The sequence below is a fragment of the Oratosquilla oratoria genome, chromosome 42 (assembly GCF_046742065.1).
Source record: "Oratosquilla oratoria isolate Oo_2021 chromosome 42, ASM4674206v1, whole genome shotgun sequence".
Classification (NCBI taxonomy): Eukaryota; Metazoa; Arthropoda; class Malacostraca; order Stomatopoda; family Squillidae; genus Oratosquilla; species Oratosquilla oratoria.
In genome coordinates this window covers 1830049-1842548 of record NC_134818.1, presented here as the reverse complement: position 1 = coordinate 1842548, position 12500 = coordinate 1830049, and the positions used below count along the sequence as shown (strand labels likewise).

Below are 12500 nucleotides of genomic sequence, written 5' to 3'. Positions count from 1 at the left end.
AAACAACGACAGGACATATCCAGTGACAAAGAGGAAATACACACAGAAGACTTAATTGGCAATGACAAACCAGACCATTTTTACCTATATCCACAGGTTGACAATACCTCTAAACAGTTAACCAATGACCAGTTAAATAATCCTGACAAAACTAATCCTAATGCAGATACCCCAATAGACCCTCTTTATGAGAACGATGTCCTACCTTTTTTCAACCAACCTCCTCAAGTAGACCCCTTTCACCCCTCACAACCACACCCACCCATTCCTCCCATCCAACCAAATATGCAAACAAAACCTCCTATAAACCATAATCCATCCAACCCCCATATCCCAACACATAATAACCCCCCTCCCATTCAGCAGCAGTACCAAAACTTCCCCTTTCCTTCCCCCCATACCCCATCTGGTCCAACCCACTCCACACCATACCACCAACCACCACCTAACCTTCCTCCAAACCCACAATATTATCCTTACCCACAACCTCAACCAACAATAATTAACAACTATCAAACCATAACCCCCCTCACAGAAATCCCAACCTTTTCCCAAGATAGTGGACTATCCATTACAGACTTCTTGACAGCATGTAACCTGTTGTTCTCAAAGAACACACAATACTCTGAGACAGATAAAATAAATTTGTGCCGTCAGAAAATAGACCCATCTGACATTTGCCGTTCAAAGGCAAGGATGCTAGACAGCTTAGTTGCATGTGGAATCACATATCAGGAATATAAACACCACCTTCTTAAGGTCTTTCACAACAAACAAGCAAATAATATATCCTTCCTTATCACTTTCCTCAATAACACTAGAGTCCAACCACATTCCGTTACTAACATTATGGATTTCGTAGCAAACGGAATTAAAGAGGTCAGAGAAGACCTAGAGAATAACTCTCCTTGGACTCACACTGACCAATTTGGTCAAAATGTAATGCCAACAAAACACCTACTAACATTCCTTGAGATAGCTTCCTATCTCTCCCAACTCCCTCCAAAGTGTTTAAAGGAAGCCTCCAAAAGGGAACTAGACACTAGAAACCCTCTAGCTTATACCTATATCTTAGATATCATGAATGCTTGCAATGTATCTTTAGACACCCCCAACCATCTCCCCAGACTAAATAGCCTTCACTCACAGCAGCCCCCTCCCACCAATCAAGGACAACCTTCTAAGTGGTGCTCCTACCATTCATCAACCAGTCACAACACAAAAGACTGCATACAAAAACAACAAATACAAACACAGGCACAACGCCACCCTATCCCTTGCTCAGTTCATGGAACCATTTCCCACACCGATGCCCAGTGTTGGACACAGCAAAAACAACACCCGCAGGTACAACACCACCCCATCCCTTGCTCAGTGCATGCTACTACCTCGCATACGAATGCTCAGTGTCAAGTTCAGAATCAAAACAAACAAGTTCCACCCCCCTTTAAACACCCACTCCTACCTACACCAACACATCCAAACAAATACTGCAACCTACACAAAACAACAACTCACTCCAACAAAGAGTGTTACCTACAGAAAACACAACAACAACCTCATCAGAGAACTAACCAACCATTCACCACCCCTCGACACACCCCTCGACAAACAGCTCCCTCCCACACAACACGCTCAACCCAACACCACCGATTGGGGGAACGTGTACCAGCCTCACGCACCAAACCACCATAGGAATATCTCATACACAACACAACTACCTCACCCTAGAAGTGAGTGTAGATCAACTTAAAGTTGACATGATGGTTGATACAGGAACAAACCTGAACATCATCCCAAGAGCTCTGTACGAAGCATTAAATGACCCACCCCAAATTCAATTTTCCAATATGGAAGGACTCCTAATAGAAGGGAGCACCATTTCACTTCACGACATGGTTGATCTGAGCATAGAAGTGAACGATTCCAAAGTAGGTTTCACACCTTTCCACATAGCTGATGAATGGAGTCTTAATCAACAAGGTATAATAGGATTACAGTCATTGAGGATTTGGAAAACTAAGATAGACTTTGAGACTAACAAAATCTCCTTCCGAGATGTAAATAATGAGTCAACAGTTCCTGAGACACCCGACTCAGACACACAACATCTCTCATGTCTACCTTCCTTCAATACTCCAAATCCCGCTAACAGCTATTCCTTCCGACCACCCCCTTATGTCACCTCAAAGGCACTGATGTCTAACACAGTCATCATACCCCCTAGACATTCAATAACAGTCCCACTATACATACCCGGTGCAATCGAACATCAGGACGTCATAATCGACTCAGACACGTCCAGGCTTAACAACATAGCCATTGAGTCCTCCTGGGATACAATATCAGACAATAAACATACACTAGCTATGTTAACAAACATGTCAGACCAACACCGTAAAATCAGGAAGAATACAAACATTTGCGCAGTCCATCTCCATAATTCCCCTATCCAGGAACCACTGCCACAACACATCAACCAAGTGAGACCAACACAACCCCTTCCCCCTATCCACCCAGACCAAATCACGACATCAGCTACCGGAGAAACCCATAGTGAACTGTTAACCCTCCTACAAAGGAATAGATCAGCTATAGCCTTAGAAGGTGAACCACTAGGCAAATGTGATATTATCAAACATCACATCCAAATTCCCCATAACACCCCCCCTTCATACACCCCCGCTTACCGCATACCTCACAGTAGGAAATCCCAAGTCAATGACAGTGTCCAAGAGATGATACACCAAGGCGTCATTTCCCATTCAGACTCCCCATGGAACAGTCCCCTCTTCCTAGTCCCAAAGAAAGACGGAACTTTACGCCCTGTTGTTGACTTCAGGAAAATCAATAACCTAACTCAATCTGACCCACACCCCCTCCCCGCCATGCAAGATGTACTACAATGCATTGGCAACGGGAACTCTGTTTTTTCCACAATAGACCTTAAGTCAGCCTTCTGGCAGGTCGAACTAACAGAGGAATCAAAACCCGTAACTGCATTCTCCACTGATAAAGGGCATTTCCACTTTGAGCGTATGCCCTTTGACCTTAAGAATGCCCCCTCAACCCAACAAAGGTTGATGACCCGCATTTTCAGCGACATGATAGGAATCTCATTGTTCGTCTACTTAGACGACCTCATCATTTACAACCCCACACAAAGAGAACATCTTCACACACTAGAGATTGTCCTAAAAAGACTCAAAAACACAGGTTTGAAAGTCCAACTAGGAAAGTGTAAATTCCTACAGACGGAACTCACCTTCCTAGGACATAAGGTAGATGCCAGAGGTATCCATACCAACACAGACAAGATAGAAGCTATAAACAAATTCCCAACACCCAAAAACACAACCCAAACTAGAAGCTTCGTAGGTCTTGCATCATACTACAGACACTTTATCAGAAACTTTGCTGATATTGCTTCCCCTCTGACCAAATTCACAAGGAAAGGCGAGCCATTTCAATGGTCAGAAACAGAACAGCAAAGTTTCGACACTCTCAAACACGCACTCACCACAGCCCCTGTACTAGTTTTCCCTGACATGAAGAAGGAATTCCTTCTTTACACAGACGCCTCCTCTGTAGGAATATTGCAGTCTTACAACAAAAGGACGACAATGGCAAAGAGCACCCCATAGCCTACGCAAGTAGAGTCCTCAACAAGGCTGAAAGTAATTACTCCACAACACACAAAGAAGGGATAGATAACGATTGGCCACTAAAACACTTTAAACATAAAATTCTATGGTACAATATAAAAATCTTTACAGAACACCAACCCATAGTTTACCTTTTCAACTCAAAAGACCTCCACGGAAGAATAGCTAGATGGAAAACCACCTTACTAGACTTTGATCCCAAAATAACCTACTTAGCTGGAAAAGCTAATGTAGTGGCAGATTCCTTGAGCAGACAAAACCACATCAACCCTGTCACCCAAACCACATGCATTCCCATGCGGGAACTTAAGAATGAAACAGACAGTGACCCAATATGGTCCCCAATAAAACAACATCTCATTTCACAAATCCCCTTACACTCCCGACCACCTGTCCCTATTGAGGAACTCAAACTGGTCGACGGAGTCATAAGGAGAACCATTAACACAAGAGAGGTTACTGTTATCCCCAGAGCCCTTGTCCCCAAAGTCCTACACATATTGCACGACAGTGCAATGGGAGGCCACTCGGGCAGAGATAAGACACTAAACACTGCTAGGCACACATACTACTGGCCTAACATGAAAAGAGATATAACCACACACATAGATTCTTGTATAACTTGCAACCAATTCAGAGGCCCTAACCCGAGGGAAATCAACATAAAAGATATCCCACTCCCTGCTGAGCCATGGGAAACACTTGGCATTGACCTACTGAAAATGCCAACGAGCCATCAAGGTTCCAACTATGTACTCACAGCAGTTGATTATTTCTCTAAATACACAATCTTAATACCACTCCAAGACAAAACAGCAGAGACTGTAGCCAAAACCCTAGTCAACAATATCTTTTGTAGATACAACATACCACACACAATGTTATCTGACAATGGATCAGAGTTTAAAAATGAGGTGATGCGCGAAATAGCACACCTCTACAACATTGACCAAACATTTGCCACTGCATACCACCCACAGGGAAACGGTCTGACTGAGCGAACAAATCGCAAGGTCCTAGAGATTCTCAGACCATTGGTCAACGACCTCATGGACAGTTGGGAAGATTGGCTACCACAGGTACAAGCCAGTATCAATAGCACAGTCAATTCCGCAACAAAGATGTCCCCACATGAGATCATTTTCGGCAAACCAATGCGCCTACCCTACCAAATATTCAACCAACCACCCCCACCCTTATACAACCTAGATAACCTCGCACACTGCATCAAAAGAGGTATGCAAACCATTTACAAACAAGTTAGAGCAAACCTGAAAGAAGCCCAGGAGAAGACAAAGACAAAACAACACAAACGGTCAATTCCACTTGACATAGCACTTGGCGACTCAGTCATGGTAAAAGACTCAAGTAGGACAAACAAACTCAAACCCAAATTCCTAGGCCCCTTCACAGTCACAAGTTCACTCCCTAACAATGTTTTCCTACTAACAGATCCTTCCGATCACACCACCTTCACCATACATGGAGAGAAGTTGAGAAAGGTCAAACTGAACCTCGACCCAATCTCACCTCCCATCCACAACCCACCTACCACAGACACACACCAATCACCAAAACGCAAGTCTTATCCCATGACTGCGTCGACGCAATTAAACATGCACTCTAGCTCTCGCCCCTGAAGATGCAGGACGTCATGTATCTATCGGTGGAAGTTAAAATGGCCCATTTCCAATAAGAACTCCTTTCCGCATATCTATTGAAACTTCTCTACTTCCTTCCGACCAATATAACCTTAGCAAGAGTCAGATAAACATATCCTTAGTCACTCAGAAACTGCCCCTTTTTCCACAGATGAAATCCCTACAACTCCTCCCTCTCATCTTCCACCTCGCCCTCTCCGTCCCAAGGCTTTTGCCCGGCGCCATAGTCCACAGACATGGAACAACAGCATGCTTCGAAGACTCCATCATTGAGAAACTCCGCATCTCACCCACATCCTTGCTAGAACCAATTACTAAACTACAAAATGACCTACAAGTAGAGAAAATGATAGGCAGGCAAGTACCAAATAACACTCATCAAAATTATGAGATCTCACTGATACTCTACCACAACGTCAACTCATTACAAAGTAAACTTGACAAGATAAAATACACAATATACCACCTCCCAGACCCAGACAACGACACTACAAAGACCGGAAGAACCAAAAGAGGTCTATTCGATTTCGTTGGCATTATTTCTAAATCCCTATTTGGAACTGCTACTGATCAAGACATCCAAACAGTTGATTCACACATAGGAAAAATAACGAGTACTCCAACAACAAGGGAAACTCATAGACTTAAATTCACAGAACATAGACCTCCTCGCTGATTCTGTAAATTCGGTCATTGACAAATACAATGACCTTGCACACTTCACAAACACCCAGTTGTCTCAAATCACAAATTCCCAAACGGCCCTTTTCTTCCTTTATCACCTGAATAAACTAGACAAAGAACTAGATAGCCTCAAAGACCATACCAATCTCATACAGAGAGACATTTGGAACGCCCACGCAGGTGTAGTCGACTTCCAAATGATCACCCCAACCCAGCTTACCCAGACACTACGACGAGCCCACAGTACACTACAACTTACCCCCTTCTTTTCTAAACATGAAATACAACATTATTACCCCATCTTAGCATCAACTATCTTCCAACAATTTATCTTAATCAACATACCGATGGACCCTGTCAAGAGATTCTCCCTTTGGGAAATTTATCCTTTCCCATACCCTTACCAAAACCGCACAATGACCCTCAACTTACCAACCTCTACCATCTTAAAATCAACCGACGGTCAGTGGCTAACACTGACATCACCGGAGACCATAGCAACTTGCAAGACAGCACGACCCAACTTCCACATCTGTCCAGCCTATCCCTTCCATTTCCAACTAACTAAATCCCAACCCTGCCTCTCAGAACTTACAACCGACAGAATACATTTTACCGAAACTTGTGATTTCCGTTTCTCAGACAACACCCAAATTCACCATACACATGTAGGACATAAACACTTCCTATATCTCCCTCATCCAACCTTAGTGTCTGTCATGTGCCCCCGTAAACCACCCACCCACCATAAGATCAACGGCTCCGTCACACTGCCAGACATTTGCCAAATCTACATGATGAACTCAATGCTACTCCCCAATAACCTCCACGACCAAGGTACCCTCAACTTGACCCACGACCTAGGCCCCATAACCCAACTAATACTCCCTCCCCTACCTAAGATCCCCGATACCATCCTTCCAAGCAAGATAGACATAATACACCAACTGAATAAATCAACCACTCTAGACATGGATTCATTCGACTTACATCATAGGATTCTTCCATATACCTCCACAGCCCTTTCCCTCTTAATCATTCTCTTTATACTAATAATAATAATCATATTCTGTTGCACGAAGTAAAACCTTCCATAACCTTTCAACCTCCATACCCAAATTATTGTAAACCTAGATTAAGTTTATGCTGTGTCTCACCCACGTTCATGAATATTGTAATATTCTTTACGGGAAACCATATATATATCTATTGTGATTACCAACAAGTGCGATGTGACACACCAAACTGACCATAGAACATTATTTAGAAAACGACACCCCCCCCCACAGTGATAGTGTTAAACCATAAAAACCATAACATTTAGAAATTGATTTAAACAGTGTTATCAAAGATATAGTGTAACCTTTCATGTGAAATCTAATATAACATGTAATCTGGTGAGACACAACGTTACACTTCTGAGACACAACATCGCTACCCCTTAATTACAGTTCATGATCCCCCTTGGGACCTCAGATTCACTTCAACAACACCCCCCCATCTTCACATTTTTAATCCCACAGGATTTTGTGTCTCTGAAATTTTTTTCTCGATGTATTACCCATATAAATACTTTTGTAAACCATGTAACCTAGGTGCCGGGAGCCACCTAACCCCAGGGGGAGAGCGATATGTATACGGCTCACATACATGACGAGTAATATAACCCCAGTCATATAACCCACTCCTTAACACACTGTCCAGCACAGGCATTAATCGCTGAGTCAAACATCACGAGGCTCAGTGGAAATCGCTGAGTCAATCCTTTGGCTTCGCAACAACACCTCGACCACCAAACACATGAACGAACACACGCGATCAACCTAGTAGCCACCCAGTACTGACATACGATATTACGTATACTAACGATCCTCCCCTGGATATATAATTAACATGTATGATAGTAGATAGCAATAAGTAATCAATGCAGTTGCCCCACCCTTGTGGGACAACAAAATAAATAAAACAATAAGAGAAGTTCACGATTCAGAGCAACTCTAGATTTTCCCCTACTCATCATTTCCGGGCATCAAAACCAGCTCACACACCCGAAGAGCGGTCGGTTCTAAGTGACGTGCCCTAGTGATAAGACTGTGTAATAGTGTGTAAACTAAGTTTGTGTTGGATACGACAATAAAGAACAAAAACTTAGAGGCGTTTGTGCAGTGAACCCTTTTCGTGATGATGTGACGACCCCGTTACATTTTGTGTCTACAAGTAACGTTGGATGGAAATGATGTAACGATACCGTTACACCCGTCCCGTTACATACACCAGTGTAACCGTTATGGAGCACCGCTGGGACCAGTGTAACCGTTATGGTAGGTTATATGGTTACGTAGCGAGATAGACTCTAAAGCGGGAGTTTTCTTTGTTTATTCAAACAAGAGATTCAGGTTAAACTACAAATGCAAATGCCCCTTTGGGCTAAATACAATAAGTGCCAGGCCTTGACCTAGGGCACAATAGCTCTGACCTCTGGCCGGTAGGTTCGTGACCTACCCCAGCTCTGGCTACGTGACATGGGTGTTAAACATTTTATAGGAGTGTTAGTGGTTTCAAGCAAGGGTGTTAGTCTTGTTATTCATTGCATGGGGTCTGTTCTATGTAAGAGGGTTAGTCCTATAATTGGTGGATATTGTTTGGTATATTTGGTTGGATGGGAGGAATGGGTGGGTGTTGGTCTCACTTGGTTGATGTGTTGTGGCAGTGGTTCCTGGATAGGGGAATTATGGAGATGGACTGCGCAAATGTTTGTATTCTTCCTGATTTTACGGTGTTGGTCTGACATGTTTGTTAACATAGCTAGTGTATGTTTATTGTCTGATATTGTATCCCAGGAGGACTCAATGGCTATGTTGTTAAGCCTGGACGTGTCTGAGTCGATTATGACGTCCTGATGTTCGATTGCACCGGGTATGTATAGTGGGACTGTTATTGAATGTCTAGGGGGTATGATGACTGTGTTAGACATCAGTGCCTTTGAGGTGACATAAGGGGGTGGTCGGAAGGAATAGCTGTTAGTGGGATTTGGAGTATTGAAGGAAGGTAGACATGAGAGATGTTGTGTGTCTGAGTCGGGTGTCTCAGGAACTGTTGACTCATTATTTACATCTCGGAAGGAGATTTTGTTAGTCTCAAAGTCTATCTTAGTTTTCCAAATCCTCAATGACTGTAATCCTATTATACCTTGTTGATTAAGACTCCATTCATCAGCTATGTGGAAAGGTGTGAAACCTACTTTGGAATCGTTCACTTCTATGCTCAGATCAACCATGTCGTGAAGTGAAATGGTGCTCCCTTCTATTAGGAGTCCTTCCATATTGGAAAATTGAATTTGGGGTGGGTCATTTAATGCTTCGTACAGAGCTCTTGGGATGATGTTCAGGTTTGTTCCTGTATCAACCATCATGTCAACTTTAAGTTGATCTACACTCACTTCTAGGGTGAGGTAGTTGTGTTGTGTATGAGATATTCCTATGGTGGTTTGGTGCGTGAGGCTGGTACACGTTCCCCCAATCGGTGGTGTTGGGTTGAGCGTGTTGTGTGGGAGGGAGCTGTTTGTCGAGGGGTGTGTCGAGGGGTGGTGAATGGTTGGTTAGTTCTCTGATGAGGTTGTTGTTGTGTTTTCTGTAGGTAACACTCTTTGTTGGAGTGAGTTGTTGTTTTGTGTAGGTTGCAGTATTTGTTTGGATGTGTTGGTGTAGGTAGGAGTGGGTGTTTAAAGGGGGGTGGAACTTGTTTGTTTTGATTCTGAACTTGACACTGAGCATTCGTATGCGAGGTAGTAGCATGCACTGAGCAAGGGATGGGGTGGTGTTGTACCTGCGGGTGTTGTTTTTGCTGTGTCCAACACTGGGCATCGGTGTGGGAAATGGTTCCATGAACTGAGCAAGGGATAGGGTGGCGTTGTGCCTGTGTTTGTATTTGTTGTTTTTGTATGCAGTCTTTTGTGTTGTGACTGGTTGATGAATGGTAGGAGCACCACTTAGAAGGTTGTCCTTGATTGGTGGGAGGGGGCTGCTGTGAGTGAAGGCTATTTAGTCTGGGGAGATGGTTGGGGGTGTCTAAAGATACATTGCAAGCATTCATGATATCTAAGATATAGGTATAAGCTAGAGGGTTTCTAGTGTCTAGTTCCCTTTTGGAGGCTTCCTTTAAACACTTTGGAGGGAGTTGGGAGAGATAGGAAGCTATCTCAAGGAATGTTAGTAGGTGTTTTGTTGGCATTACATTTTGACCAAATTGGTCAGTGTGAGTCCAAGGAGAGTTATTCTCTAGGTCTTCTCTGACCTCTTTAATTCCGTTTGCTACGAAATCCATAATGTTAGTAACGGAATGTGGTTGGACTCTAGTGTTATTGAGGAAAGTGATAAGGAAGGATATATTATTTGCTTGTTTGTTGTGAAAGACCTTAAGAAGGTGGTGTTTATATTCCTGATATGTGATTCCACATGCAACTAAGCTGTCTAGCATCCTTGCCTTTGAACGGCAAATGTCAGATGGGTCTATTTTCTGACGGCACAAATTTATTTTATCTGTCTCAGAGTATTGTGTGTTCTTTGAGAAGAACAGGTCACATGCTGTCAAGAAGTCTGTAGGTCTAACTAAATCCCAACCCTGCCTCTCAGAACTTACAACCGACAGAATACATTTTACCGAAACTTGTGATTTCCGTTTCTCAGACAACACCCAAATTCACCATACACATGTAGGACATAAACACTTCCTATATCTCCCTCATCCAACCTTAGTGTCTGTCATGTGCCCCCGTAAACCACCCACCCACCATAAGATCAACGGCTCCGTCACACTGCCAGACATTTGCCAAATCTACATGATGAACTCAATGCTACTCCCCAATAACCTCCACGACCAAGGTACCCTCAACTTGACCCACGACCTAGGCCCCATAACCCAACTAATACTCCCTCCCCTACCTAAGATCCCCGATACCATCCTTCCAAGCAAGATAGACATAATACACCAACTGAATAAATCAACCACTCTAGACATGGATTCATTCGACTTACATCATAGGATTCTTCCATATACCTCCACAGCCCTTTCCCTCTTAATCATTCTCTTTATACTAATAATAATAATCATATTCTGTTGCACGAAGTAAAACCTTCCATAACCTTTCAACCTCCATACCCAAATTATTGTAAACCTAGATTAAGTTTATGCTGTGTCTCACCCACGTTCATGAATATTGTAATATTCTTTACGGGAAACAATTTTTATATATCTATTGTGATTACCAACAAGTGCGATGTGACACACCAAACTGACCATAGAACATTATTTAGAAAACGACACCCCCCCCCACAGTGATAGTGTTAAACCATAAAAACCATAACATTTAGAAATTGATTTAAACAGTGTTATCAAAGATATAGTGTAACCTTTCATGTGAAATCTAATATAACATGTAATCTGGTGAGACACAACGTTACACTTCTGAGACACAACATCGCTACCCCTTAATTACAGTTCATGATCCCCCTTGGGACCTCAGATTCACTTCAACAACACCCCCCCATCTTCACATTTTTAATCCCACAGGATTTTGTGTCTCTGAAATTTTTTTCTCGATGTATTACCCATATAAATACTTTTGTAAACCATGTAACCTAGGTGCCGGGAGCCACCTAACCCCAGGGGGAGAGCGATATGTATACGGCTCACATACATGACGAGTAATATAACCCCAGTCATATAACCCACTCCTTAACACACTGTCCAGCACAGGCATTAATCGCTGAGTCAAACATCACGAGGCTCAGTGGAAATCGCTGAGTCAATCCTTTGGCTTCGCAACAACACCTCGACCACCAAACACATGAACGAACACACGCGATCAACCTAGTAGCCACCCAGTACTGACATACGATATTACGTATACTAACGATCCTCCCCTGGATATATAATTAACATGTATGATAGTAGATAGCAATAAGTAATCAATGGAGTTGCACCACCCATGTGAGACAACGGACCTTCTCGAAATTGATGTAAAGACTAAAGACTAAACCCAACACAAGAAAGTGCTGAGATCATCATTTCCGGGCATCAAAACCAGCTCACACACCCGAAGAGCGGTCGGTTCTAAGTGACGTGCCCTAGTGATAAGACTGTGTAATAGTGTGTAAACTAAGTTTGTGTTGGATACGACAATAAAGAACAAAAACTTAGAGGCGTTTGTGCAGTGAACCCTTTTCGTGATGATGTGACGACTCCGTTACATTTTGTGTCTACAAGTAACGTTGGATGGAAATGATGTAACGATACCGTTACACCCGTCCCGTTACAAACTATAGTTTCACTTAAGCTCTTAATATTAACCAAGAGTTTTTTATGTCTTTGTGAGATATGTATCAACGTGACACGATCAGTATTGACGAAATTGTTGGTAAATGTATAAATGCATGGGAACCTCAGCACTCCATTGTTGCCGTCCTATAACGCTTCGAGCCTGGTTCTCTGA

At 42.9% G+C, this 12500-nt stretch overlaps 1 protein-coding gene across 1 annotated transcript in view; it reads right to left on the bottom strand.

Annotated features, from left to right (window-relative positions):
• The window catches only part of LOC143021687 (retinol dehydrogenase 14-like), a 54283-nt gene that overhangs the window by 41124 nt on the left and 659 nt on the right, over nucleotides 1-12500 (bottom strand). The gene's annotated exons all lie outside the window — the stretch shown is intronic.